The sequence below is a fragment of the Papio anubis genome, chromosome 8 (assembly GCF_008728515.1).
Source record: "Papio anubis isolate 15944 chromosome 8, Panubis1.0, whole genome shotgun sequence".
NCBI classification, from domain to species: Eukaryota; Metazoa; Chordata; class Mammalia; order Primates; family Cercopithecidae; genus Papio; species Papio anubis.
Window position 1 is genome coordinate 16,002,649 of NC_044983.1, and position 27,950 is coordinate 16,030,598.

The following is a 27,950-nucleotide window of genomic DNA, read 5'->3' on the forward strand; positions in this document are numbered from 1 at the left end:
ATCCGGCCACTGTACTCCAGCCTGGGCGACAGAGCGAGACTCCGTCTCAAAAAAAAAAAAAAAAAAAAATTTATACTTGCACTTGGATGACTTTGCCAATAACTAGAACTCCCTCAAAAACAAAGGCTAGGTACCTGACTCCCATAGGCATTACCAAGAGTACACCACAAAATGATTCCTCTAAGACTGAAATGTTTTTTCCTGCTTCCCCCTCAGAGAGACATTGTGGAAAAATTCTAGAACTTTTAGAATAGACATTGTGTGCCTGACTCCAGCAATCAAAGATTCTGAAATATTGAGGCCCCATTTAAGAGTCATACACTCATACTAGTTTTATTTGTTGTTGTTTATAATCTAAAGAAAAGAACTTCAGCCATCTAGACCAAAAATAAGTGGATTTGTTGGAGGGATACTGACTGAAGTAAGTAATAGAATCAATGACAGACTGATACAAGCCAAGGGAAGGCAGTATAATAAGGACAGCTCCAAAAATCTCTCAAAGATGTGTTCTTGGATTTATTCTGTAGTATGCAGCCCTTAAAATGTTTTAGTTTCAGTGGAATTTTGGCCTCTGTGTCTTTCCATACAAATCTCATATCCCTAACAGGGAGAATCCAATTAGCCCAGTCATCTGTATTTCTTTTTTCTTTTCCTTCTTTTTTTTTTTTGAGACAGAGTCTTGCTCTGTTGCCAGGCTGGAGTGCAGTGGTGCAATCTCAGCTCACTGCAACCTCCGCCTCCTGGGTTTCAGCAATTTTCTTTCCTTAGCCTCCCGAGTAGCTGGGACTCGGGCACGCACCACCATAACCAGCTAATTTTTGTATTTTTAGTAGAGACGGGGTATCACCATGTTGGCCAGGATGGTCGTGATCTGCCCATCTCGGCCTACTAAAGTGCTGGGATTACAGGCGTGAGTCACTACGCCCAGCCATCTGTATTTCAGTGTACACCTAGATATATGGCACCCATACACTGAGGCCACAGCTTTACTCTCTGGCCCACAAATTCTTGTCAATGTGGCTGCTGGGGGATCTGTTGTGAGCAAGAAAAGCTCCATAGTATGTGCCATTCTCGTACTACAAAATTAGGAAATTTCAAGAGAAATGAAAGAGGGGGATCTGTCCAGTTTAATGGAAGATTGCCTGGTTCAATAAAGATGCTTGGCAAGCCTAAGATTTCATCTCCAATGACTCTTTCACCAATGAATTAACCATATTACATGTACCCTTTTCCACTGCTGTGATGTATATTGTTGTTACCTTTTTATTTGCCTATTCTCATTTCTATGTACCCTCTCTGAATGAAATAAGTCTTAATTAGCCACCAGCCCTTCTCCTAGCCCATCCACCAAGGCTAGATGTTCTCCTATGCATTTATTTCTCTTATATCACACATCACTGTATTGTGTACTGGAGCTTCTCTTTTCATTCCAGGGAGATCAAGGCTTGTTTTTTCTTATTTCAACAGCCGCAGCACCCAGCATATGCACACCACACAATAGAAGCTCGGAAACATTTATTATGCATGAAATAATAATATCGCCTATTTGTAGTAGCATATAATGTAAATATTCAAAATTGGTAACTTGATTAAACTTGATAACTTACATGAAGTGCTTTTGACAATGCCTGATAGAAAATATGCAACAAATGTTCATTTCCTTCTGTCTTGACACAGCATCATGACTGTTTAATTCATTCTGTAAAGAAGAAGGCAGCAGGCTGGGTGTGGTGGCATACACCTGTAATCCCAGCACTTTAGGAGGCCAAGGCGAGCAGATCACTTGAGGTCAGGAGTTCAAGACCAGCCTGGCCAACATGGTGAAATCTCATCTCCACTAAAAATACAAAAACAGCCAGCCGTGGTGGCGGGTGCCTGTAATCCCAACTACTTGGGAGGCTGAGGCAGGAGCGTCACTTGAACTTGGGAGGTGGAGGTTGCAGTGAGCCAAGATCACACCATTGCACTCCAGCCTGGGCAACAGAGTGAGACCCTGTTTCAAAAAAAAGAGTGAGGCAGCAATGTACACACAAAGACAATAACTCATCTTATAAAGATAATTCCGATGTTAGATGAGGAAGCCACCATGCCCAGCCTGCTGCCTCATTCTTTGCAGAACGAAGGAAGCAGTCATGACGTTATTCTTAATAATGTAGAACTATTTGTGAAATGCGGATGCAGTGAATGTTGATGCAGACAATACAATGCCCCTAAAATCATTTTACTAACATTCCCAAATTTATTCATGCTTTAGCACAAGAGTTGTACATTTCAGTAAAGAAAGGTGAAAGAAACTTCTTTAATCTGTAATGGAAGACCTTGTAGCAGAACAAAATTGCTACCAAGAAAGTTGGCAAGTAGATAAAATATAAGAAAAATATTTTTGTGACCTGGATTCACAAAGTCTGGGATGATGTTCTTACTCAACAACTATTTAAATTGGGATTCCCTGAAAGCAGAGCCTGAGACAAAGATTCGGATGCAAGTAGTTTATTTGGGAGGTGATTCCAGGGAGCATAAACAAATGAGATGGAACAGGGAGAAAAGCCAAAAAGTATCTAATGAGTGGGGTACACTCATAGACAACTAAAGTTCCAACCTACTGAAACCTCTGAGAGCCCCACATCAGAATTCTCCTCTCAGGTGGCAGGAGATCAAGAGTTGGTAGACATCCACCAGCCGTAGGCCCTTGGTGCTTGATGGTTGCTTCTGTGGTATTGATTCCACCTGTTGTAGTGTAATCCTTCCACCTGTGCTTTAACCCCCAGCTCCTCATTTCTTCTCTAGAGCTAGGTTGATTACCTTCCTCTTTTTCACTTTTGACTTTACCCTTTCCTTCCCCAGTCGTTTCCCTTTTTCACTCTATGAACAAGTCCAAGTCTATTAAACCCTAGAAAACTAAAACCTCTCTTATCCCTGCCTCTAGCAACTTTCCCATTTTTCTCCATTTCTACTACGCTTATTTTTTTTAAGAAGACAATCCACACTCACTGATTCCACGGTCTGTCTTTCCATAAAGTCCTCAATTAAAGCCAGTGACTTCTGACCCCTTTACTGCAATTGCAGCTGCTTACAATGACGCCACAAGACTCCTCATGGGAGTTTCTCACTGAATTCTCAGGCTGCTCCTCCTTCCTCAGAACTTCCTCCACAGACTTTTATAAAACCCATCCCTCTTAGTTCTCTGGGTATCCTCCAAGTTTTCCATCTTTCCTTTACGGAGTATTCTTTCCTTTTTGGTTTATAGAATGTTAGTGTTTAACAACTCCCAAATATTTCATTCCAGCTATTACTTCTCTCTGTAACTCCAGAAGTGTATGTCCAATAGCCTGCTAGCTCAGACTTAATTTATTATAGTCTCTTCTTTTCCTCTTCCCCTTCCCCTTCCCTCCCCTTGGGAAGAAAGGCTCGCCTTCGACAGAACATAGTGAGTTGGCAAAACCGCCACTTACTCCTACCCACTTCAAAATCTTGGGATTATCAGAGAACATTCCTCCTCCTCATCCTGCATTTCCAGTTAGTTAGTAAGTTCTGCTGATTCTACCTTCTGAATACTAAACTCTCCCCATCAGCCCGATTGCCGCTGCCACCTTAATTTATGTCTTCATCACCTTGGCATAATCTACTGGTTTCTCTTGGTTGATCAATCTACTTCCAGTTTCTGCCCAATGCAGACCATCTCCTACAGAGTATAAAACATTATCTTGATGCAAAAAAAGACATTACTTCTCTACTTAAAAGGCTTGGAAATTTTCCTTCAAGTCAACAATCAACAAGCTATACTCTGATTTCTTTTATGGGGTGATCTAGCTAGTCCCAGTGTCAGTATCCAGAAGCAGCTCAGGCAGTCCCTATGGCTAAAGTCATCGTGAGCCAGCCAACCTGGCATGGTGTGGGTGCTTTGAAATCAATGGTTAAAATCTGAGTGTGGGAATGGATCCTGAAACCTTGTAGTCCCAAGTCAGTATTGGCACAGAGCCTTCTCTGTAAACTTAAGTAAGTGTCAACATTTAGAAATCACTTACCACGAGCCAGGTACTCTCTGAACACTTCCTACGTACTAACTCACGTAATCTCCAGAGTAGCCCTTAGACACATATATTATTATTTTTAATTCCCATTTTCCCAATGAGGTGACTGAGACATAAAGAGAGCAAGCAACTTGCTTAACATCATATATGCCACGATTTGGCTTGAAGTAGACAGTTCTAGAAGCAGGGTCTTATCCATTTTCTATGGGCTTTGTTAGCTTTACACAGAGGCTGTGGGGTTCTCACCCTTAGAATATAATTCCAGCCTGTGCAGGGATCTAGATGAACCAGAGGTGAAGAGTGGAAGCCCAAGCCACAGAGGGCAACCTGAACTTGGAGCGTAACATCACCAGAATCTTTACCTCCGCATCTTCCCAATCCTCTACAGTTCTCTCATCCAGCACATACACAGACACGCACACAATCCATGAGAAGCTTTCACCAGATCATAAGTGGAATTATTGCTGCCGAAGATAGCGATGGATGGCCTCAGACGACATGAGAAAGCTTTTAAAAATGACAAAATGTTGGGAATGTAACAAACAACAAATGGGACCCTCCTAGAGAACCGGATGTGGTCTCTAATTCCTCCCTGCACTATGGGTTTGGACTGAAAACTGGCCCCTAAGAACTGAGTTAGCCATGCCCTGTTCTTCTCTTGAATATAATGGAAGGGGATGTCAGGAAAATGGAGATGTCTCTTCTCATAATATCTGCTAATCAGGATTGTTAAGGGCCTTGTGCAATTAATTTTAGCATTCAAAGAAGAAATAATTTCTTAGAACTCCATGGTGAGGAAATAGGTCGTACTCATTAGTGTAGTCACAGAGGAAGAACAGCGTTTAATAATAGGCCTGGCTGAAACAGGCCAGCAGTGAAACCAGGAGGGCAAAATTATTCTGTTAATGAAGAGTTAATGAAGAATTTGGAGTTTCCATAGGTAACCCAAGAAGAAAGGGGTGAAAAAGGAAGAGTGAATGAGATAAGAATGGGGAGGAGGATGTGGGGAAGGAATGCACCAAGATGCCAGGGAGCTGAGCAAGAGGCAGCCAGGGAGAAGTTCTGGGCTATGGCCAAGGATCTTTAAAGAGCAAGGATCTTTAAACAGTCAGGTTTTGTTGTTGTTGTTGTTGTTATTATACTTTATGTTCTAGGGTACATGTGCACAACATGCAGGTTTGTTACATATGCATACATGTGCCATGTTGGTGTGCTGCACCCATTAACTCGTCATTTACATTAGGTATATCTCCCAATGCTATCCATCCCCCCACCCCCTCCCCACAATAGGACCCGATGTGTGATGTTTTCCCTTCCTGTGTCCAAGTGATCTCCCTGTTCAATTCCCACCTATGAGTGAGAATATGTGGTGTTTGGTTTTCTGTTCTTGCGACAGTTTGCTGAGAATGATGGTTTACAGCCGCATCCATGTCCCTACAAAGGATGTGAACTCATTCTTTTTTATGGCTACATAGTATCCCATGGTGTATACGTGCCACATCAAGGATCTAGAACTAGAAATACCATTTGACCCAGCCATCTCATTACTGGGTTTATACCCAAAGGATTATAAATCATGCTGCTATAAACACACATGCACATGTATGTTTATTGTGGCACTATTCACAATAGTAAATAGTCAGTTTTAAGGTGTTTGCTGCAGGCTACATTCCTCTTCCTCTTCCCCTGCCTTCCATGGTTAACACTGAATCTTCAGTGAGAATCTACTATGCAGAGATGCCTTGTATCCGTGGCATTTTGAGAAAAGGGAAAGTTGCTGTTGCTTTGGGAATGATGCGGAGTGGAGAAAAAGAGCAGCCAAAAGAGGCTAGTCTTGAGAGAAATCACAGTAAGTCAGTACAAGCAGGAACTAATAGAAAAACATTAACTCCAGAGATCCTGGAAGGTGCCAGCAAGGGAGGTTAGGTTTCCCACTGTAGATGTGATGGAAACATGGCTTCCCCACCAACTTCGAGGCTTTAGAGCATTCAGGTAACTGACACTTGTACTGTGTAAGTAAAGTGGGTATGTGTTTTCTGACAATTTACATGTGAAATAACTGTCACTCTGTTTTCTAATTGAATTTCAAGGCTCCATTCCATGGGCTGAGGGAAATCTAATTCTCCACTCATTTCAGCATGATATCAAACAATTTACAGTCTGTCTCCAGTCTGGGGTTGCATATGATTTCTGGGGTTTGGGGTGGTGTGAAGTTTGTATAATGTCACTACAACTGTCTATTCTTGGTCTAGTCACTGGGACCTCAGCCTCAGGGACTACACAGATTGCTGCTGCACCTTCCCCCTCTTCCTTTTCAGCAATGTGAGGGAAAACATCACATTCTTTTGATTTCCCACCAATTCATCCTCTTTCCACCCAGGCAAATTGTGAGGAGTGGGAGCTGCTCTGATTTTAATCTTTTTCATCTGTTGTTTCTAGTATTGCTGGCTGTGGCAATCCTCGGAGGAAATGCATGCCTACCTCTAGTGTGAATGGGGAAAAACAAAATCCAGTATATAAGAAAATATATGGTACAGTGGCTGGGCACGGTGGCTCACACCTGTAATCCCAAGACTTTGTGAGGCCGAGGTGGATGGATCACAGGATCAAGATACCGAGATCATCCTGGCCAACACTGTGAAATCCTGTCTCTTCTAAAAATACAAAAATTAGCTGGGCATGGTGGTGCACGTCTGTAGTCCCAGCTACTCCGGAGGCTGAGGGAGGAGAATTGCTTGAACCGGCAGAGGTTGCAGTGAGCCGTGAGTGTGCCATTGCACTCCAGCCTGGTGACAGAGTGAGAATCTGTCAAGAAAAGAGAAAGAAAAAGAAAGAAAAGAGCCAGATCTTGATTAAGCTCAAACCTATGTCATAGCACTTTAAGAATTGAGGATAAAGGTAGGATCCATGAGGTCAGAATCCCGAGGACCATCTGAAACCAGTGAAACCGATCTCTACAAAACGCGAGGCGAGAATTGGCAGAGGCGCCATATGGTCAACTCAGGAGGGCTAAAGAACAGAGGAGAATAAAGATGAACCAGGGCCGGAGCTTACAATGGTAAGGATCAGCCACCTCAACCTGGGTAACAGAGCAGACTCTCAAAAGGAAGGAAGGAAAATATATGGTACAAACTACTACCTACAAATATCATTCAGTTTCACTGGCTGGCTTTATACCCTCCCTTTCTATTAGTTCAAAATAGTACTCATAGGCCGGGCGCGGTGGCTCACGCCTGTAATCCCAGCACTTTGGGAGGCCGAGGCGGGCGGATCACAAGGTCAGGAGATCGAGACCACAGTGAAACCCTGTCTCTACTAAAAATACAAAAAATTAGCCGGGCGCGGTGGCGGGCGCCTGTAGTCCCAGCTACTCAGGAGGCTGAGGCAGGAGAATGGCGTGAACCCAGGAGGCGGAGCTTGCAGTGAGCCGAGATCGCGCCACTGCACTCCAGCCTGGGCGACAGCGTGAGACTCCGTCTCAAAAAACAAAACAAAACTATTAAAAAAAAAAAGTACTCATAAAATAACCATCCTGTAAAGTAAAGAAACTGCATTTTCTTCCATTGCTAATTTCTCCTCTGACCTAACACTGATTATGTAAGAACTTAAGTGTTTAGTGCTGTACATCAGAGGTCAGCAAACTATTGTACTGCCCGCTGTCTAAACTGGACCCACGGTCCATTTTTATATTTTTAAGTAGTTGAAAAAAATCACAAAAAGATCAATATCTTGTGACCTGTGAAAAATTTCAGTGTTTACAAATAGTTTTATTGGAATATAGGTATGCTCATTTGTTTATATACTGTCCGTAGCTGCTTCCGTTCTATAACCGCAGAGTTGAGAAGTTGCAACAGACTGTATAGCATACAATGCTGAAAATATTTAATATCTGGTCTTTTACAGGAAACGTTTGGTCGACCTTGTAGGGGAACCAGCCCGCTACACCACACGTGGGTTCTCCCCTTCCTGGTGGAGACGAGGGAATGAGAAAAGAAATAAAGACAAAGACACAAAGCTCAAGGGTTAACAAAAGTGGGTCTAGGGGTCCATCGCAATGCGGAAGCTGCGAAGGTCCTGAGCTCCGGATTCCACTGATGTTTATTGAGTACAATTCCTCTGATCCTATCGGCTGAGGGTGGGCAGATGGTGGGCTGATCATAGGATGACCACGGGGAGAGGTGGCAGGGGGTAGTGTGCGTCATCAGCAAGTTAATATTATTTACTATTCCACTATGTAAGCTAATACACCATGTTTAACTTACAGATAATCATCAGAGTCCAACTAAGTAATTAAAGTAAAAATAAATCTTATTGTATGATTAAGAATCCCTTTTAAAACTCCAGTTATTACATGAATAGAGGGAGAAGCCTCCCAAGGCCTGTTAAGAGTAACTGGAATCCAAACGCCCCCTCGCGCTCGGACCAGCAAAATGCTATTCCTCGTATCAAAAGAAGAATCAATACAAGTAAACAGATGGCAGTTGTCACAAGTAATGTTTTGAGAGTCCAGTAAAATATGAGTTTTCCAACAACTAACGTGTAAGGAAGTTTAACACAACTTTGAAGAGAAATAGACTGATTAGACTGAAGAAGCATGGTAAACCGTGGCTTATTACCTCTTGTTCCCCATGATGCTTCCCCTTTCCCCACTCTCATTCGCCATAAGCAACTTCCACAAATCTGGATGTTCTGGACCCATGACTGGACTAATTATCTTTGCCTGGGGAGGAGCAGTACCTTTATCTTCCCATTTCAATGGATATACTGATTCCAATCTTCTAACTAAAGTGGGGGGATTATTGGGACTTTCTCTATGATCTATAATGAAGGTATCCTCAGCATGCTCAGCATTTTGTCCGGTGCAATTTCTAGCCAAGGATCCTTTGGGGGCCCAATCTATAATTGTTCCATAAGAATCATTTTGCAAAGCTACTGCACCATCTGCTACACAACCCTCCCAAGTAAGAATCTCTAGTTTTTCTGACCATTTTGGATTTCTTTTAGGACCAACCAGTCCGTTAGGTTTGTAATTTTTGACTTTTAAATTTGACCAAAAATAACCACCCCCATAAGTTTTTACAGTCATGATAGGTCGGAAAGACATTCCACTCACTACGTGATAACTAGGTTGGGAACGATTATGAGGAGGTACGTAAATCATCCACCTTTGTATTTGCGATGATAAACATCCAGGAGCAATTCCTAAACAAATTGGAGCGTATTCATACCTCACTGTTACATTCATCAACACGCCCTCCTCCTCAGGCTGTGCAGGACAGCGATCATCAGCTGGCCCAGGCATCCAAATACTATCATTTGTATAAACTTCAATAGGGGAATGCATCCAAGTAACTGGCCTAATTAAAGGAGGAAGTGGAACATAAGCCAGTATGTAAAATTTTGTTCAGCCCAGACAGCGGGGAGACTTACCGCCGTGGTAATTACCATCAAGGCAGCCAAGATCATATTACCCGGGGTAATTGCCAGTTGTTTCTCCTTTAGGCTGTCCTCTGCCATTTGAGTCAGCTTCTTTATCTGTCCTCATGTCGGTGGTGTAGCCTGGCGAGTCTTCTCTGTCTTCTGTTGTTTCTCTGAGACCCTCAGCTTTGCCATCTTTCTCAGCTCCGGAAAGGACAGGTCGGAGGGACCAGTCTTCCTCCTCTTTCGATTCTTCCCTTTCTTCTGTCCGGTCGGTGTAGGGTTCATTGTTGAATTTCAAACGTCTATTGGGTATCTAAGTGGGTGTTTGATTGTCTCCTGGTGAAACACAAGTAAAACCCCTCCCCCAGGTGATAATTTATCCTAAATCCCCAGGTGATAATTTATCCTAATTCCCAACTTTTAGTTCTGGTATCCTTCCACCAGATCGTTTTTCCTTCATGTAAATTAACTTTCTGTCCAGAAAAGTGTTGTTCAGCTGCTGTGGAGACCTGATCTCTGGAAATGTTCAAAAAATGTAGAGTCAAAAGGGCTAATTGTAACTGCCTATGGGGTGTGGTATACTCCTTACTACTTCCCCCTTCCTTTTGTTTTTCTAACTGTGTCTTAAGAGTCCGATTAGCCCTTTCTACTATGGCCTGACCTTGGGAGTTATAAGGTATTCCTGTAGTGTGTACAATTTTCCATTGCTGAACAAAACTTTCAAAAGTTTTACTGCAATATCCTTGTCCACTATCCGTTTTCATTTTCTGTGGCACACTCATGACTGCAAAACAAGATCATAAATGTCATTTTACACGAGCTGTACTTTCTCCGGTTCGGCATGTAGCCCAGATAAACGGAGAGAAAGTATCAACAGTAACATGCTCAAGAGAAAGTTTTCGGAATGATGGGACATGAGTCACATCCATTTGCCAAAGAGCATTTGGTTTAAGTCCCCAAGGATTGACTCCAGGTTCTTGAGTAGGTAGCTGTAGCATCTGGCATTGTGGACAATGTTGCACTATGTTTTTAGCTTGTTTCCAGGTCAATGAATGTTTATTTTTTAATCCAGCAGCATTTACCTGAGTTAAGGAATGGAATTCTTGAGCCTCTGCTAAAACAGGTGTCACTAATAAATCTGCTTGATTATTTAATTGGGTTAAAGGTCCTGGTAAATTTGTGCGAGCTCGAATATGTGTAATATAAAAAGGAAAATTTCGAACTCTAACTGCTTGTTGAAGTGAACTAAACAAAACATTTAGCTGATCATCAGAAATATATTTTATTAAAGCTGTTTTTACCATTTTTGTCACCTGAACTACATAGGCACAGTCAGAGACAATATTAACAGGTTGATCAAAATCTTCCAATACAGATATAACTGCTGGTAGCTCAGCTCTTTGTGCAAAATGAAAGTGGGTTTGAATAACCTCTTCTTCTGGTCCTGTTTAAGCTGCTTTTCCATTCTGAGAGCCATCAGTAAAGACAGTTACAGCTCACTCCAAGGAGATAGAGCTGGTTATTTTAGGTAAAATCCAGGTAGTCAATTTTAGGACCTGAAAAATTTTTGTTTTAGGGTAATGATTATCTATGTGGCCAGCAAAATCAGCTAAATGACTGCCATTCTGATTAATTTATAAAGGCTCGTCGAACCTGTGCTTTGTTTAAAGGAACTACAATTTTATCTGGATCAGTGCCAGTGAGTCTATTCTTAATCGGGCTTGGCCTATAAGAATAGCTATTTGATCTAAGTAAATTGAAAAAGTCCTAGTCATACTGTGGGGTAAAAAAGACCATTCAACCAAGTCGGCATCTTGAATAATCACTCCTGTAGGAGAATAGAGAGTAGGAACACCAAGAGCTGTAATGGAACACTGGGATCTATTCTACTGACTTAAGCACTTTGAACTGTTTCCTCAATTATTCTTAACTCTTCAGTTGTCGCAGGCGTCAGAGTTCTTTTGCTATGTAAATTTCGATCCCCTCTCAGCAAAGCAAACAAGTTAGTCATTGCATAAGTGGGGATTCCTAAGGTTGGCCTTATCCAGTTAATGTCTTCTCATAATTTTTGAAAATCATTTGAAGTTTTTAAGGACTCCTTACAAATTTCTACCTTTTGAGGTGTAAATGTTCTCTCCTCCACCTTCATTCCTAGGTATGATAGGGTGTGGTAGTTTGGATTTTATGTGGTACTATAGCAAGACCTGTAAGCCCCACCATTTCTTGTAACATAGAAAAACATTTGATTAGTCTGTCCCTGTTTGTAGCAGCACATAAAATGTCATCAACATAATGAATAATATAACAACGAGGAAACTGATCCCGGACAGGCTGAATGATCTTCCCAACAAAAGTTTGACAAATCGTAGGACTCTTTAACATTCCTTGGGGTAAAACTTTCCACTGATACCCAGTAGCTGGCTCCTTATTATTTATAGCAGGTATTGTAAATGCAAATTTTTCAAAGTCCTGCAGATCCAAAGGAATAGTGAAAAACCATCTTTCAAATCAATTATTACCATTGGCCATTCTCTTGGAATCATGGCCAGGGATGGCAACCCTGGTTGGAGAGCCGCCATCAGTTGAATGACTGCATTAACCGCTCGTAGGTTGGTCAACATGCACCATCTATTGGATTTTTTCTGAATTACAAAAACTGGGGAATTCCATGGTGAGAAAGAAGGTTCAATATGTCCTTTGTCTAACTGCTCTTTTGCTAGTGAATGTAATGCCTCCAGTTTTTGCTGAGGAAGCAGTTTTTACTGATCAACCAACCCAGGATTTTGAGTTTTCCATTTCAATGGGATGGGCTTTGGAGGCTCAACAGTGACCACACCTAAAAAGGGTACCCAATTCCTTTTCCGTCAAATTTAACTGAGGCTTCAATTGGCTGAGTTATTCCATCCTCACTCTTTCCTAATCTTTTTCCAGGAGTATATCCCATCTTAGTCATCATGCTTTGACTCTCTGAACTGTAAATCGTAGAGGGAATGGTGACTTCTGTACCCCACCATTGTAACAATCTTTTCCCCACAAATTAATGGGTATGGCATTAATCATAGGTTGAATGGTGCCTTCCTGTCCATCTGGTCCTAAACAGCGTAAAATTGTAACACTCTGATAAACCTCAGATGCCGTGCCTATTCCAATTAAAGCCATAGAAGCTCTCTGTTTGGGCCATGTTTTTGGCCACTGATCCATGGCTATAATAGAAATATCAGCGCCTGTATCGACAAGTCCTTCAAAATGTTTTCCCTGAATCGTCATTGTGCACAAAGGTCTATTTTCAGAAACCTGATTTACCCAATAAGTTGCTTTTCCTTTGCTATCAGTGCTGCCGAAACCACTTTCTCTTTTTACTGTACTTTCTCCCACTTAGGTAATAACAGCAATTAGATAATAAGGTAATAACAACAAGTGAGCAATTCTATTTCCCGGGTTTGCACTCCAAGGCATACTAGAACTAATAACCAACTGAATTTCTCCCACGAAATCTGAATCGATCACTATAGTATGAATTTGAATTCCTTTTAAATTTAGACTAGATCTCCCTAAAACAAGTCCAACTGTTACCTCAGGTAAAGGTCCAAATACTCCAGTGGGCACCTTTTGAGGTGGTTCCCCTGGAAGTAGAGACACAGCTCTGGTGCAACATAAATCTAAACCGATGTTCCCTGTTGTAGCTGACACCAATTGTGTTACTGTGGTGGTTGGGCTAAAGGTATTTGTGTCACTGGAGGGATTAAAGGCACTGGTGCCGACTGAGGGACAAACTGCTGGAGAGGGAATGCCCCCGTTTGGAGTGGGGCCTGAGGCTGGCCCCTCTTCCCATTTCCCGATTGGGGCTGCAACGGTTGGCCATTTTTATCAAATTTGGAGTGACACTGTTTAGCCCAATGTTTACCCTTCTGGCACCTGGGACATAAGCCAGGTGGCTCCTTTGTTTGATTAGATCTAGATTGTTTGATTTGTTCTTACATTCCTTTTTTGTATGTCCAAACTGACCACAGTTATAACAATTGCCTGAAAAGTTTTTCACTGGGCCTCCCACCTTTAATCCTGCCATGGCTTGAGCCATTATCATAGCCTTATGCATGATTCCACTAATTCCATCACATGCCCTGATATACTCATTGGTTATATCAGTTCCCACCAGAAACTTTCCTTTCACAAGCTGATTGCCATTCAGGGTTGGGATTTTCATAAGCCAGTAATTCTACAATCACCTTCCTGGCACTTTCATCTGTAAGAGCCTTCTGAGCTGCATCTTGAAGACGAGCAATAAAATCAGGATATGGTTCTTTTGAGCCTTGTCTGATAGAATTAAAAGAGGATTTAAATAGTTCCCGGGTCCTGAATTTTTTTCCATGCCCTCAAGCAACAACTGTGTATTTGTTCACTGGCATCATCCTGAAGCAGTAGTTGCTGTTGTGCAGTTTCCTATTGGCCCCCAACTCCCAACAGTTGTTCAAGTGAAATGGCAACAACAGGATTAGCAGCACGGTTTTTTCTATCTTGATTTTGAGCCTCATCGGTTCACCAAGTTCTAAATTGAAGACATTGGGAGGGCGAAAGAGTGGCTTTTGCTACAATCTCCCAATCGTCCGGGGCCGTTTGCTTCTCCTAAGTCACTGAGTGTAAAAGTGACCAGACAAAAGGCGAATTGGGACCATACTGACCAACAGCTGCTTTGAGATCTGTAAGCAGTTTGAAAGAATATGGTTCCCATACCACCTGATGGGCACCACCCTGCTGCTGTGGGGGTTGCAAAACTACTGGAAACTGCCGGGCATTGGAATCTCCAGTTGCCCTAGCCTGCCGAATAACCATTTGTAATGGTGATTCATTAACATTAGGTGGCAGTGCAGCCTTTTGCTGTTCTGGTGCTGCAAAATGTATTCTTGATTCCTGAGCCCCTAATTTATCCATTCGTGAAACAGGGTAAATTTGAGATTCAAACCGCCAAGGTTCCGGGTTACATTGCCTTATTGGAGGCGGCCATTCCAGACGATCTCAATGAGGAGCCGAAGACTCCTCAAGGCCCTTCTTTGTTTTAAACATATTGGCATAAATAGCTTCTCTATTTTAGGAGCAGCTGGAGGTCCCACATGCTCCTCAAAAGAAATTAAGTCATCTCCAGGTTTGTCTGTACTTTCCACAAAATCTTCTTTCCTATCCTCTCCTCCTTTGTCTTCCTTTATATTTATATTGGCAGCAGCACCGCCTTCCTCCGCTGGAATTCTTTCTGCTGGAGGATAAACCTCGTTTTCCGTTTGAAACGGTTCCAAGGCTGCTTTAACGATAGCACAGTCTGACCAGACCGTTAGAGGAATACGTTTTCCTTCCTTATGAACTTGTTTTAAGGCAATTCCAACCTGTTCCCAATCTTTTAAATCCACGGGACCTTGTTCAGGAAACCAAGATACTGCTCTACTGTATGAAACAGAGTAATCAAGTTTTCTGTGCTAGCGTTTATTTTCCCCGTCTTTAAGAGGAGTTTGATAAAGTGTAAGTAAGCAGAGTGCTTACTTTCCGATTGTCACACGGTGTCCCTGGAATACTCCGAGTGCACAGGCTTACCGCAAGGCCGACCACACGTTCCCGGGAGTCCCTCCACAGACTGGTCTCCACAATGACTACGCTCAGGCGTAACTTCACCTGGGTACAAGAAGCCCACATTGGGCACCAAAGATGTAGGGGAACCAGCCCGCTACACCACACGCGGGCTCTCCCCTTCCCGGTGGAGATGAGGGAATGAGAAGAAATAAAGATAAAGACACAAAGTTCAAGGGTTAACAAAAGTGGGTCTAGGGGTCCATCGCAACGCGGAAACTGCGAAGGGCCTGAGCTCCGGATTCCACTGATGTTTATTGAGTACAATTCCTCTGATCCTATCGGCTGAGGGTGGGCAGATGGTGGGCTGATCATAAGGTGACCATGGGGAGAGGTGGCAGGGGGGTAGCGTGCCTCATCAGCAAGTTAATATTATTTACTATTCCACTATGTAAGCTAATGCTCTATGTTTAACTTACAGATAATCATCAGAGTCCAACTAAGCAGTTAACAGAACAGAACAGAACAGGACGTGAAAGCAGACAGCCCGTCAGACCACAGGCCTGTGCATCAAAGGGGCGGTCCACTCCCAAGCACCATCAGCAGAGCAGCAGAGCTCTCCGCCTCTGGGAAGGAGCGGGAGATACATAAGACTTCCTCCTTATCTCTACCGCTGAGGACTTCTCCTCTTTTACAAGCAGCCTCCTGCAGTTCCCTTCTGGGGAACGGATCAGGGGTCGCTTCCCTTCCCAAAAGACCTTTGTTCAGGGACTCAAGCGGGAGGCTGAGCAATAAGCAAGCTTTCTTGCTTAGAGGTTCCGCACACTTCCCGCGGTTGTTTGTTCCACTCTGTGGTCAGTCAAGGAAGCTCACCGCCTGATTCTTATATTGTTGGACTAAGCAGAAGCTATTCTTATGGTTCATGACTATATTAATAAAGCACTATTCTAAAGCATATATTGTTATTCCTTAAACAGGCACATTGTAGGCTGGTCCTTGACCACCTGGGCCCACATCCAGGCCCCTGTTTTAACCCACAAACCTCTCCTCAATACCAGTGTGTTTCACCCACTGTCAGGGTTTTACTTGTTTCCTTATCTAGATTGGGGAGAGTCTTGGCTAGACCAGCCTGCCATCCAACATCCTTGGTTTTTAGCCCTGGGGATTATTTAGTTCTTCTGGTAAAGAGAGGGCATTCTCTCTTACCTGGTTAATCTGAATTCACACATGTTTTGCTAGTTCTTCCCTGACTTTGGGATCTTTCTCATGGAAGGAGAAATGCAATGTGGAAGCCTTTTTATAGTAAAATAAAATGTATAAGGCCGAGGTGGGTGGATCACGAGGTCAGGAGATCGAGACCATCCTGGCTAACACGGTGAGACTCTGTTTCTGCTAAAAATACAAAAAATTAGCCGGGTGTTGTGGCACGTGCCTGTAATCTCAGCTACTTGGGAGGCTGAGGCAGGAGAATTACTTGAACCCGGAAGGCAGAGGTTGTAGTGAGCTGAGATTGTGCCACTGCACTCCAGCTTGGGCAACAGAGTGAGACTACAACTCAAAAAAAAAAAAAAAAATTATAATATATACAGCTGTAGCTTTCCTACATAATGCCATGAATTTAATGTGGATCATTGCAACCCCAATCATGCCGCATACTCCTCTGCTAGTCCATATGGATGCATATTGCCAATCTAGTTGTCACCTGCAGCTCTCCTTATTTCTGTGAATAAAAACTTATTTGACCCAGAAACCATCTTTTATAAAGTCACTCCAGATTATCCCCTATAACCACGACAATTGTGAGTCCTTATTTCATATCATTTTGTTTTGACTAACAGCGTTTTTAAAGTAAAAGCTGAGGTTTAATTTTCATGCCTTTCTAACATTTTTCCTATGAATTGGGAAACAAAATCCATATCAGCCCATATTTCCATATTTTTGGAACTCCCTCACCTAATTATCCAATTTTTCTACTTAATTACCAACATATATCTAGTTATCTAGTTCTGGTTTAACTGTTTTGGTATACGGTTGGTTGGAAACAAGGAAAAAGATACAGATTATTTTCCTCGTAGTTTTTAAGAATTGTTACTCATATCTCTTTGTTTAAACCTCTCCAACTTGGTGTGTCTTGGGAAGGAAGCAGTTTACTCAAGATTTTACTACATGATTGCAGCTTTGACCACATTTTCAGTGAATAGAGAAGACGGTATAAAAACCTACATACAAGAAAAATACAGAAAGAATCAGGTAGTAATCACAACTCTGTAGAAGTAAAGCCATGTGAAAACTGATGAAATATAACTACAGATGAAACTGTCAGAATCACAAGGGTTATATTTATTAAATGAGTGACTTTTGAAAGAAAAGAACATAAACTGGTTGTGAAGGAAGGGGCAGTTTACACTGTTATAAACGTTAATATTGTATGTCGGCAGCAGTAATTAGATATTTTTAAATCTAATAATAAAGAATCCAAACTAGGCAGTAATGAGAGATGTTCTGGTAATTAGATATAGGGGAAACAGAGCAAGGCAAAAAGAGCCTTGAAACATTACTTATGCATGTGGATTTGATAGAATTAGTTGATATAATTATATAATGGCTGGTTGATTAGATTATATACATCAACCTTTAAGTTTCTGAGCAAAAGAGTTATGGAAAAAAATTTCCCTCCCCAAACTCCAGAGGATGCTTGGCAATCAATGCCAGGAGACATTTTTGGTTTTTACAATGGGCAGGGGTTTGCTCTAGGTACACAGTGTGTAGAGGCCAGGGATGTTGCTAAACCTCCTGGAATGCACAGGACCGACCCCATAACAAGAATCACCCAGTCCAAACTGTCAATAGTACCAAGGTTAAGAAACTCTGTGCTAGATTAAAAGGTAGAGAAATTAACAGTGCTAAAATTTAACCAAAAGGTGTAAGAACTAGGTCAGAGGCCTCCAATGAGTCCTTTGTTTGGCATGACCAATCTCTTCTTCCATTAAGTTACCCAGAAAGCCAAGTCATATTTTTTTTTTTTTTTTTTTTTTTTGAGACGGAGTCTCGCTCTGTCACCCAGGCTGGAGTACAGTGGCCGGATCTCAGCTCACTGCAAGCTCTGTCTCCCAGGTTTATGCCATTCTCCTGCCTCAGCCTCCCTAGTAGCTGGGACTACAGGCGCCCGCCACCTCACCCGGCTAGTTTTTTTGTATTTTTAGTAGAGACGGGGTTTCACCATGTTAGCCAGGATGGTCTCGATCTCCTGACCTCGTGATCCGCCCGTCTCGGCCTCCCAAAGTGCTGGGATTACAGGCTTGAGCCACTGCGCCCGGCCAGCCAAGTCATATTTTTAAGGAATATTCAAAAATTAATTTTACATTCTGCTTTTAATAAATTTGGGGTTTATACCCATTAAAATGGATGAATCGCAGAAACACAATGTTGAATGAAAAAAGCAAGTCAAGCAAAAATATATTCAGTATGATATCATCTATATAAAGCTTGAAAACAAGCAAAATCAAACGTATTATTTAGGGATATCCATAGTCATATGAATAAAATGAAGGAATTACATTGAATTCCGGATAGTATTTATGTCTGCAAAGAAGAAGAAACAGTTTGAAGAAAATGCGGCAGGGAGTAGTCCTTAAACATCTTGATTAAGTTCTTTTTTTTTTTTTTTTTTGACATGAAGTCTTGCTCTGTCACCAGACTGGAGTGCAGTGGCACAATCTCCGTTCACTGCAACCTCTGCCTCCCAGGCTCAAGTGATATTGCCCTGCCTCAGCCTCACTGGGATTACAGGTTTGCACCACCATGTCAGGCTAATTTTTGTAGTTGTAGTAGAGGCGGGGTTTCACCATGTTGCCTTGTCTCAAACTCCTGACCTCAAATGATCCAACTGTCTCGGGCTCCCAAAGTGCTAGGATTACACGCATGAGCCACCTTGCCCGGACACATTTTGATTAAATTCTATTCAAGGTTAGTTTGTGGGTTCTTGAGTGTTTCGCTCATTATTATACTTTATGTATGTATGTATGTATGTATTTGTGTATGTATGTAGAAACAGTCTCCTTAAGTTCCTCAGGCTGCTCTGGAGCTACTGGCCTCAAGTGATCTTCCAGCTTCAGCTTCCCAAGTAGCTAGGATTACAGGCGTATAATGCACCCAGTTGTCAATATTGTACTATAGAGTTTACATGTATGTTATATATTCTTTTGGCTGTATCAAAAAATCACATAATAAAAACAAATAACATCCAGTTATAAAGCAGTGTAGTGTCCCTGAAGATTTTCCCTTTAAGTTCTATCACCATCTGCAGGTTAAAATTAGGTATTGCAGAAAACTTGCTTTTCAAAGGATAAAAAGTACAAAAGACTTGGTTTCTGTTACAGACATGCTTACAATCCATCTGTGGATAAGGAGCCTAAAGATTAAAGAGATAAACAATATAGCGCCAAGTTTTTGGTTTTCTTTTTTTTGAGACAGAGTCTCGCTCAGGCCAGAGTGCAATGGCATGACCTGGGTTCACCGCTACCTTTGCCTCCCAGGTTCAAGCAATTCTCCTGCCTCAGCCTCCTGAGTAGCTAGGATTACAGTCACATGCCACCACGCCTGGCTAATTTTTGTATTTTTAGTAGAGACGGGGTTTCACTATGTTGATCAGGCTGGTCTCGAACTCCTGACCTCAAGATCTGCCCGCCTCAGCCTCCCAAAGTGCTGGGATTACAGGCGTGAGCCACCGTGCCTGGCTGTGTTATCTTGTAAGTACCACCTGGTTAGTACCACCTACCACATATCAAGAAACAGAAATAGTATTTTCACATCTTAACAACTGATTTAGTTTACGTTAATAAAAATTTAAATCCCTTACTTTATTCATCCTGCTACCACCTCAGGCCAAGCCTTCATTACTTCATGACAGGTTGGCACCTGTTCTCCTTGTCTTCTCTTCCTAGTCTTTCCAAAACATTGCCACTAGATTGAAGTCTTCAAATAACCATTTCATTACAGCATTGCCCTCTTCCAAAGTCTCAAATGGTTTCACACTACTTGAAGAACAAAGCCCAAACTCTTTAGATAAGTAGTTGACTTTCTATAGTTTGGCCCCAACCTGCTAATAAACCTTGCCTTCTCCCATCTCCCCATCACTTACCATATGTAAATCCTCTACGTCAGCCAGTCTGCTTGTTGTCCATCGCTTATTCTGGATGTGTGGTCTGTGTTCTCGGTATATCCCACTTCCTTAAACATCGTTCTGCGATTTGGAACTTCCACCCCCTGCATATTTAATACATGTGTTAGGTTGTACTCTTGAATGTGGAAAACTGAAATGCAGTTTCAGTGTTTATCTCTTAGAGGCCATTCTTCTGTTTCCTATCTACATTTCCACAGACTGCTGCCCCTAATTTCATCTTACCTATAAATCCTAGAGCTATCATTATCTCTGAGACAGAACACCCCTATTTTAAAAATCTAAATCACTAAAGCAGTCAGTGTCTACATCATATGTTTGGCATAGTGACACTCTATTAATACTAAATTGACTCATTTTGTAAAGTTTGTTTCTAAAAATAGATGTTAAATTTCTGAAAGCCAGGGATAATTTTGTCGCTTTCTGGTTTTTTTTTTTTTCCTTTGTAGGAGAACTACAAAGATCAGGATGCTCATATTTGAGTTTGAGAACCTTTTTTAATGTAAATATTTCTCAAATTTCTCCTACCTCCTAACAAACAATAGTACTGACATTCTGGGGCTTCATACATTCAGAAAACATAATGACTAGTAGATATTACAGTTTCATGCTTTCGAATTTATTAGAATTATTTTAATGGTAACAGCTTCTACATTTCAACGTAAATATTTCTCAGATTCCTCCTACCTCCTAACAAACAATAGTATTGACATTCTGGGGCTTCATAAATTCAGAAAACATAATGACTAGTAGGTATTATAATTTCACGCTTTTGAATTTATTAGAATTGTTTTAATGATAACAGTTTCTACATACGTTTAATAATAATACATATGTATAAAACAAAATAACGATGACAGCTAATATTTTGGGCCTCAACATACACTAGTGTTTTCATATGCATTTTATTTAATTAAAAAAATCTTTAAGGAATCAGGCAGACCTCCTTTTAAATCTAGGCTCTACCACTTGTAGCTGCTAAAAGTGTGATTTATATAACCTTTCATTGCTAAAACAGGTCAGATGCAGAACCAGCCTCTTCAGGGTAGCTGTCAGGATTAAGAAAATCACAACAACCGAAGGGCTTTACATTGTGCCTGGCATAAAATAAACTCTAAGAACATTCTTTAAAAAATCCCTTCAGGGTAGACAGTATTATTCCTTCTCCCTCATTTCATAGACGGGGCAATTAAGGCTCAGAAAGGCATGTCGCTTGTCCAGGATCCTGGAGTGGTGGAATTAGGATGGGGCATTCTGGACTACAATAAACACCTGAGCGTTTAGCTGCTCTGTGTTCTGAGCTGCCACAGCACTTTTTTTTACAACACGAAATTTATTTACATCACACTCCACTTTTCCGTCCTTCACTAAAATGAGCTCTTCAACGGCAGGGACTATATTTTTGCTACCTCAGTACTTAACGATACACGCACAGAATACGAGGAAACAGTGTCTGACAAACGAGTATTAGTGCAAACGATCAATGCACTCACTACTGAACCTACGGTGGCAAATTGCAGTGGGTTAGAAGAGCTTTATCTGAATTGTATACCGATATGCAGATCTACTGTTTTGGGAACAATTTGTTTTTGTTGTTGAGACCCAGAAAGCAATTCCTCTTTTTACCTTTATTTTGCTTAAAAAGTTATCCCGTAATTTTGAACTGCGTAAAACTAGAAGAATGCCCTTGCGCTCAACTAAAACTGACACGTGTTTTAACTTTCCAGTCAGGTACATTGAAGGCCTTGTCACTTTATTGATTTTTGTTTGTTTTTTAAAGACAGGATCTGCCAATTTACTAATCTTAATAGAGCTGTAACAGGAGAGTATAAATAAAAAGATAATTCAGAGAAAATTTACTGAAATTAAGTTTGGATTAAAATCATCTGGCTCTTTTAAGGAAAAAGGACATTAACCAAAACTAGCATTAAATATCAACAATATTTATGATTCTCCCACTCAGTAGTACATATGACGTTTGGCAAATTGTTTAACTTCCGTGGATCAATCCCCTCATATGTAAAATCAAGAGGCTGGACTACATTGTAAGTGTCCTTCTGTTTCCACCTCTTCGTGACCGGGTTGTGGGTGAGGAAGGAGCAGAAGAGCGATCCCGGTCTTGGCTCCTTCTTCCGGCACGGCCAGAGCTGACACCCCCACGAAAAAACTGCACCGCGCCTCGGCTCTTTCTCCACTGGTTGAGGGACCAATCCACTTCCGCATAGGCCTAGGGCCCCACGTTCCGCGATCAGCGCCGGCAGCGCACAGCATCCTGGGATCTGTAGTCCTCCACCTGTGGTTGGCAGGCGTTTAGAACACGGGGTCTAGGTGGCATTCTGGGATACGTAGTTCCTGGACGTGGGGGGCGGATTCGTTCGTTTAATCTGTTTTCGACTTAAAGAGCCAGAAGCGACACCACAGACTCCGGCGGGTCACATGACTCCAGTCTAGCGTGTGGAGCGCACTGCGGCTCCCGCCCGGGCGAGTTCTCGCCCCCGCGCGGCCGTTGCCGAGGAGACGGCGCATGTTCCGCCGCGCGTTGCCCCCTCTGCAGTCCCCCCGCCCCTCTTCTCCCACCACAATGAGATCCTAAGATGGCGGTGGCTGCGGCGGTTGGCGCTGCGTAGCTGAGGTCGAAAAGGCGGCCATTGGGGCCAAGGCAGCCAGGAAACGTGTGGGCCTCTCTGCTGCGGTCTCCAAGGGCTGACCGCTGCCGGTGGCGGGTCGTGGGGGCTGACCGCCGCTCCGCCCTTGACGGGAGAGGCTGCTGCTTGTAGAGGTAATGCCTGCGCGTCCCCAGCCCTTGGCAACCGAGGGCGGCGCGCCCCAGGGGCGGGAGAGTAACGGCTCCGGACATTTGGCCCTGTTGGGTCTGGCCCCAGGCCCACGCCTCCTCGCTAGGCTCTCGGGTCTTCCTGCCCGAGGCTTCCTGTGCCCGAGGCGGACAGTCCGCCCGCTCCCTCAGGACCGACCGCCGGAATCCCCGGGTGAGCACCTCGGGACGCGTTGGGGACTGCAGGACCCCCTTCTTGCCTCCTCGCACCTCTTGCTGGCCCTGCCCGGTAGGCCGCCCCGCGTCCCAGTGGCCCCGGGAATGCCCCTTGCGGGCGGAGGAAGCGGAGCAGGGGCTCTGGTTTGGGTGCCAGGGGAACTGGGTCGAGTTCTCAGAGAAACAGGCCTTGGTGGCCATAGTTCATCCCCGCGTTCCCTCCTGTTTTATTCTGTGGAGCTCTCGGTGTCCAGAGTTGGGGTGCAGAAGGGCGGATGAGGAGCGACGCGACTCTGAAGAGTTGCAGTTGGGTTTTGAGCTGCAGGATTTTCGCCGTCTCGGTGCTGTAGGAGCCGAGGGGCCGGGGGAGGCGTTCCTGGGAATGTTAATGTAGTTACTATTGCCCCTTTTTTCTCCTTTCCTGCAGATCTAGTTAGAATTGGGCCTAGAACTTGGAAAGAGTAAATGCCAAGTGGGACTGAGGGAAACGTTGCTTGGTTTGCAGAAACTGGCGTTTGGGGATTAGGCCACGCCAGGGAGGCTGGGCGCGCCAACTTTGCATCCCTCAGCCCACTCCCCAGGAACTCGCCTGGTTTATTTTATTTTATTTTTTTGGCCGGGTTGAGGTCTGTATCGTGTGTCTTACGGTTGAATGTTCGTGTTTGGGCGCTGGAAGAAGCGGGCTTTCTGGGCGCCCCTACCACCCCCGCCCCATAACCGCTTTCCAGACTCCACCTGCTGGTGTTCTCTGGTTACGGGAGTGGGTGTTGCATAGCCTCGGGTGCACCTGCTCCTTTCTTTCCCTAGCACCTTCCTGGTGAGGGCCACTGAACACCAATAAAATGCAGAGTTTTTGAATTGAAGGTAAACCTAGTATTTATGTAGTGAATAGGTTATTTTATTGTGAAGTACAATAGCTTTTAAAAGAGCATTTTAAAATCATCGGATATACGAGGTTCTTAAATAGTTTAACAGGAAGCTCGATCAATCAAAGGAGTAAACTTTGGTATAGACTATTAAAGGATAATTAGGGCTAACCATCTTTGTTATACTGTTCCGAAGTAGATACTACTTTGCTGTTTGGTAGGATTTTAGAAGTTTGGAGGATTTAAGCATTAATGCATATCACACTATTTTCCAAAAGAATTCAGGTAACTTTAAAATATGGATAAATTATATTTGTTCCCTTCTTTTGATCTTTCTAAACCTATTTTAGACCAAAACTGTAGTATTTGTTATTCTGTATTTCGTAGTGTATGTAATTTACTTAAGTGATACATATTTTTAATCCTAAGCAGGAAACAGCTTTGAAGTGTGGAGCAGGAAAGGAGCAGTTTCTGAGCTGCAAAAACTAGTTTCTAAACAGGTAATTTGACATTATCATCTGTATTATCCTTTGTATTAGAGTTGAAGAAGACTTTATGGTGGACACTGCTATCAAAATAACAGTGCATGACCGAGGACCCTCTCTGCTTAGTAAACACATTCTGGGTTCACCGCCCTGTTTGCTCTGCTTTTCGGCATGCTGCTTTGGCCTGCCCGTATGTCTTTGTTAGGAAAGGCCATGTCATTCCTAATTATTAAGTACTAGAATGGTTTATGCAGTGCCGTTTGAAATTTATTTGTTTTCCCAGAATTTTTTAACCTGTTTGAATTTGTCCTGTAACTGAATAGCCTCTCTTACCAAATCCATTTAATCTCGGGTTCTCTTCTACAACATTCCTATTAATTGGCTGTTCATGAACTCTACTTTTTGAACTTGTTATACCTTGGCCGAAGTTTAGTTGTTTGAAATTACTTTATTATTCTTTTTTATACTTCAATCTCCCTTTCCTGGTATAAAATTACTTTAAACATTACTTTTAGTGCATAGTCACATGCAAGTGACATAAAGGTATTCTCTGTCCAGTAGAATAAAGTCAGTGCTGTAGAATGTAAGTTTACTAGGAGAAGTTAAATAATTGTTTGCAAAGGACAGTTTGGAAAAATGACTAAAAGATAATTAGAAGTTTGTTAAAAGCTTTTTAGAAGTAATATCTCTTCATAAAAAACTTCAGAAAGAAATAACCTAGGTTTAATTCTACTGTTAAAATTTTAAGAAAGTTCATTTTGAAAATTTTGTAGAAATCGGCTGGACGTGGTGGCTTACGCCTGTAATCCCAGCACTTTGGGAGGCTGAGGTGGGCGAATGAGGAGGTCAGGAGATTGAGACTATCCTGACTAACATGGTGAAACCCCGTCTCTACTAAAAATACAAAAAAGATTAGCCAGGCGTGATGGCAGGCACCTGTAGTCCCAGCTACTCCGGAGGCAGAGGCAGGAAAATGGCGTGAACCTGGGAGGGGGAGGTTGCAGTGAGCTCACATTGTGCCACTGCGCTCCAGCCTGGACGACAGAGCGAGACTCCATCTCAAAAAAAAAAAAAAAAAAGTTTGGTAGAAATTAATATATATTCTTACTTTCCACAAAAGCAGATAGATTTTTATTTTATAGCTCTCCTGTGAGGATATGAAATGAGACTTATGAGAAAGTACAAATAGGTAGTTGACGGGTATCTTAATTATACTTCTGAGTGGGTTTTTTTTAAATTGGAAGACTAACAAAACAAGGCAAGAAAAATGGAACTCAAGGGAAGGGTCACATGTGAGTGTGTATGAGAGTTAATACTAGAGTGATTGCTGTATGGTAGGCTTTAGTAAAATAAACAATAATTATAAAATTAGTTATAAAATTTTCCTTTTAGCACATTGGGGAAGATGATGGATAAGAGGAATAAAAATAAAGGGTAATTGAGTTAAATTGGAAGACCTGGGTTTTTTCAATAGGAGATTTGGCCATTTTGTTCTGAAGGAGGAAAGTGGATTTGAGACTTGGAGAAAGTGGTAAGGCTGTGAGATTCACAGTAGAGAACTAAGAAGGCAACCGGAGATACATAGCAGTACTTTCATTTTTACAGATTTGATTGAGTGCCTTGCAGCGTGCTGTGTAATAGCTACAGTACTAGAGATACAGCAGTGTGCAAAACAGACAGGGTGCCTTACCTCATGGAGTAAACTTACATTTTAAAAGTATATGTGTTATGTGGAGTGTAGCATCCCTTAATAGTGATCACAGTTAATGCCATTTTATGACTATTTCCCCACTTTTTGACAGCTTAAGAATAGTAGCGGAGAAAACAGATGGTGGGGTTTAACCAGAATTGAGTTGACACAAGAGGCAAGTAGGTGAGGAAGTGAAGGTTGCTAGCTAGCAAGGCTTTTTTGGAATGACTTACTTGGGTTTGGGTTTGAGTAAGGAATCAAGGGATTGGTGGATTTAGGGAGAGAGAAATGATTAAGGGGCTGTTAGTATTCAGGAAGGCTAAGAGCAGTTTCAGGAGGAATAAAGTGAGAGAAGTAGAATGCAAAAACTTATGATCAGAAAGAGGAACTTCAGAAGTTCAGGATCCCGAACAAATGATCAGTTCAGTATTGGAATAGAGAAGATGAGATGGATATTGGAATTGAGGCCAGGGTCTTAGAAAAGTCATTGCAAGTGTTTAGGTCATGAAAGCAAGGAATGAAGTAGAGAGTGAAACCATGAGCCAGTTACTGTCAGGAAAATTACAAGAATGTCTTGGATAGATATTTTCAGAGGGGACTATGAGTAATTTAATGCCGTTTGAGAAAAAAATAATTTTTTTCTTTACTGATTACTTTGGGTTTTTTTTTTTTTGGAGACAGAGTCTTGCTCTGTTGTCCAGGCTGGAGTGCAGTGGTGCCATCTTGGCTGACTGCAACCCCCTCCTCCTGAGTTCAAGCAATTGATTCTCCTTACTCAGTCTTCCAAACAGCTGGGATTACAGGTGTGCCCCACCACACATGGCTAATATTTGCATTTTTAGTAGAGACAGGGTTTTGCCACGTTGACCAGGTGAATCAAGTGATCCGCCCGCCTTGGTTTCCCAAAGTTCTGGAATCACAGGCATGAGCCCCTGCATCTGGCCTGATTATTCGATTACTTTGAATTTGTTCTTTACCTTATATTCTTATTTCAGAGGTAAACTGTAGTCGTAGGTATTTTCATGATAATTAATACTGTGATATTCTATCATAATATGTCTGTAGTAGGAATCCTGCAACAGGATATTCTTTTTTTTTTGTGATGGAGTCTGCTTTGTCACTCAGGCTGGAGTGTAGTGGCACAGTCTCGGCTCACTGCAACCTCTGCCTCTCAGGTTCAGGGGATTCTTCTGCCTCAGCCTCCCAAGTAGCTGGAATGACAGGCACATGCCACCACGTCTGACTAATTTTTGTATTTTTAGTAGAGACAGGGTTTCACCATGTTGGTCAGGCTAGTCTTCAACTCCTGACCTCGTGATCCGCCCTCCTTGGCTTCCCAAAGTGCTGGGATTACAGGCGTGAGCTACTGCGCCCAGTCTAACAGGATTTTCTTTAAAAAAAAAAAATTAGTCATTGAAAGTAGCTTAATACTGCCATAGTATATTTTCATTTTTGTGTCTTTGTATAAAAGATAAGCCCACTAAGGCTGTCAAAAATAGCTAAATGAAACTTGGAAATAATAGTTTCAACTTTGTTTAGTAAAGCATAGGATGAGTAGAAGTGTGTATTTAAAGTAGAACGATTTTATTTTTATCCCCATTCAGCTGCCCATAGTACTGTCATCAATCACTTCTACCAATTGTTTTCTTATAGCTTCAACTTTCTTATCTTACTGTCTTTCTGTTAAACTTGCCTGGCAAAATTTCAACCTTGGATGGATTTAGTGGAGTGTTTAT

General features: G+C 42.3%; 1 protein-coding gene and 1 long non-coding RNA gene across 51 annotated transcripts in view; both read left to right on the forward strand.

Annotated features, from left to right (window-relative positions):
• The first annotated feature begins 285 nt into the window (after positions 1 to 285).
• Positions 286 to 15,624, forward strand: LOC108587158. The gene is made up of 3 exons (XR_004185748.1): positions 286 to 421; positions 7,935 to 8,136; positions 15,487 to 15,624. It is a non-coding gene; the product is annotated as an uncharacterized LOC108587158 (long non-coding RNA).
• A 6,990-nt stretch (positions 15,625 to 22,614) lies between these two features.
• The window catches only part of PCM1 (pericentriolar material 1), a 110,441-nt gene continuing 105,105 nt past the window's right edge, over positions 22,615 to 27,950 (forward strand). For 32 of the 50 annotated variants that reach the window (XR_004185746.1, XM_031669366.1, XM_031669372.1 and 29 more), the window contains exons 1-2: positions 22,850 to 22,963; positions 24,472 to 24,539. The gene's annotated coding sequence lies outside the window, so the exon portion shown is untranslated. Of the gene's footprint in view, positions 22,964 to 23,043; positions 23,172 to 24,468; positions 24,540 to 27,950 lie in introns of those variants that run through there. The other 18 variants (XR_004185747.1, XM_031669403.1, XM_031669390.1 and 15 more) reach the window with 6 other exon arrangements.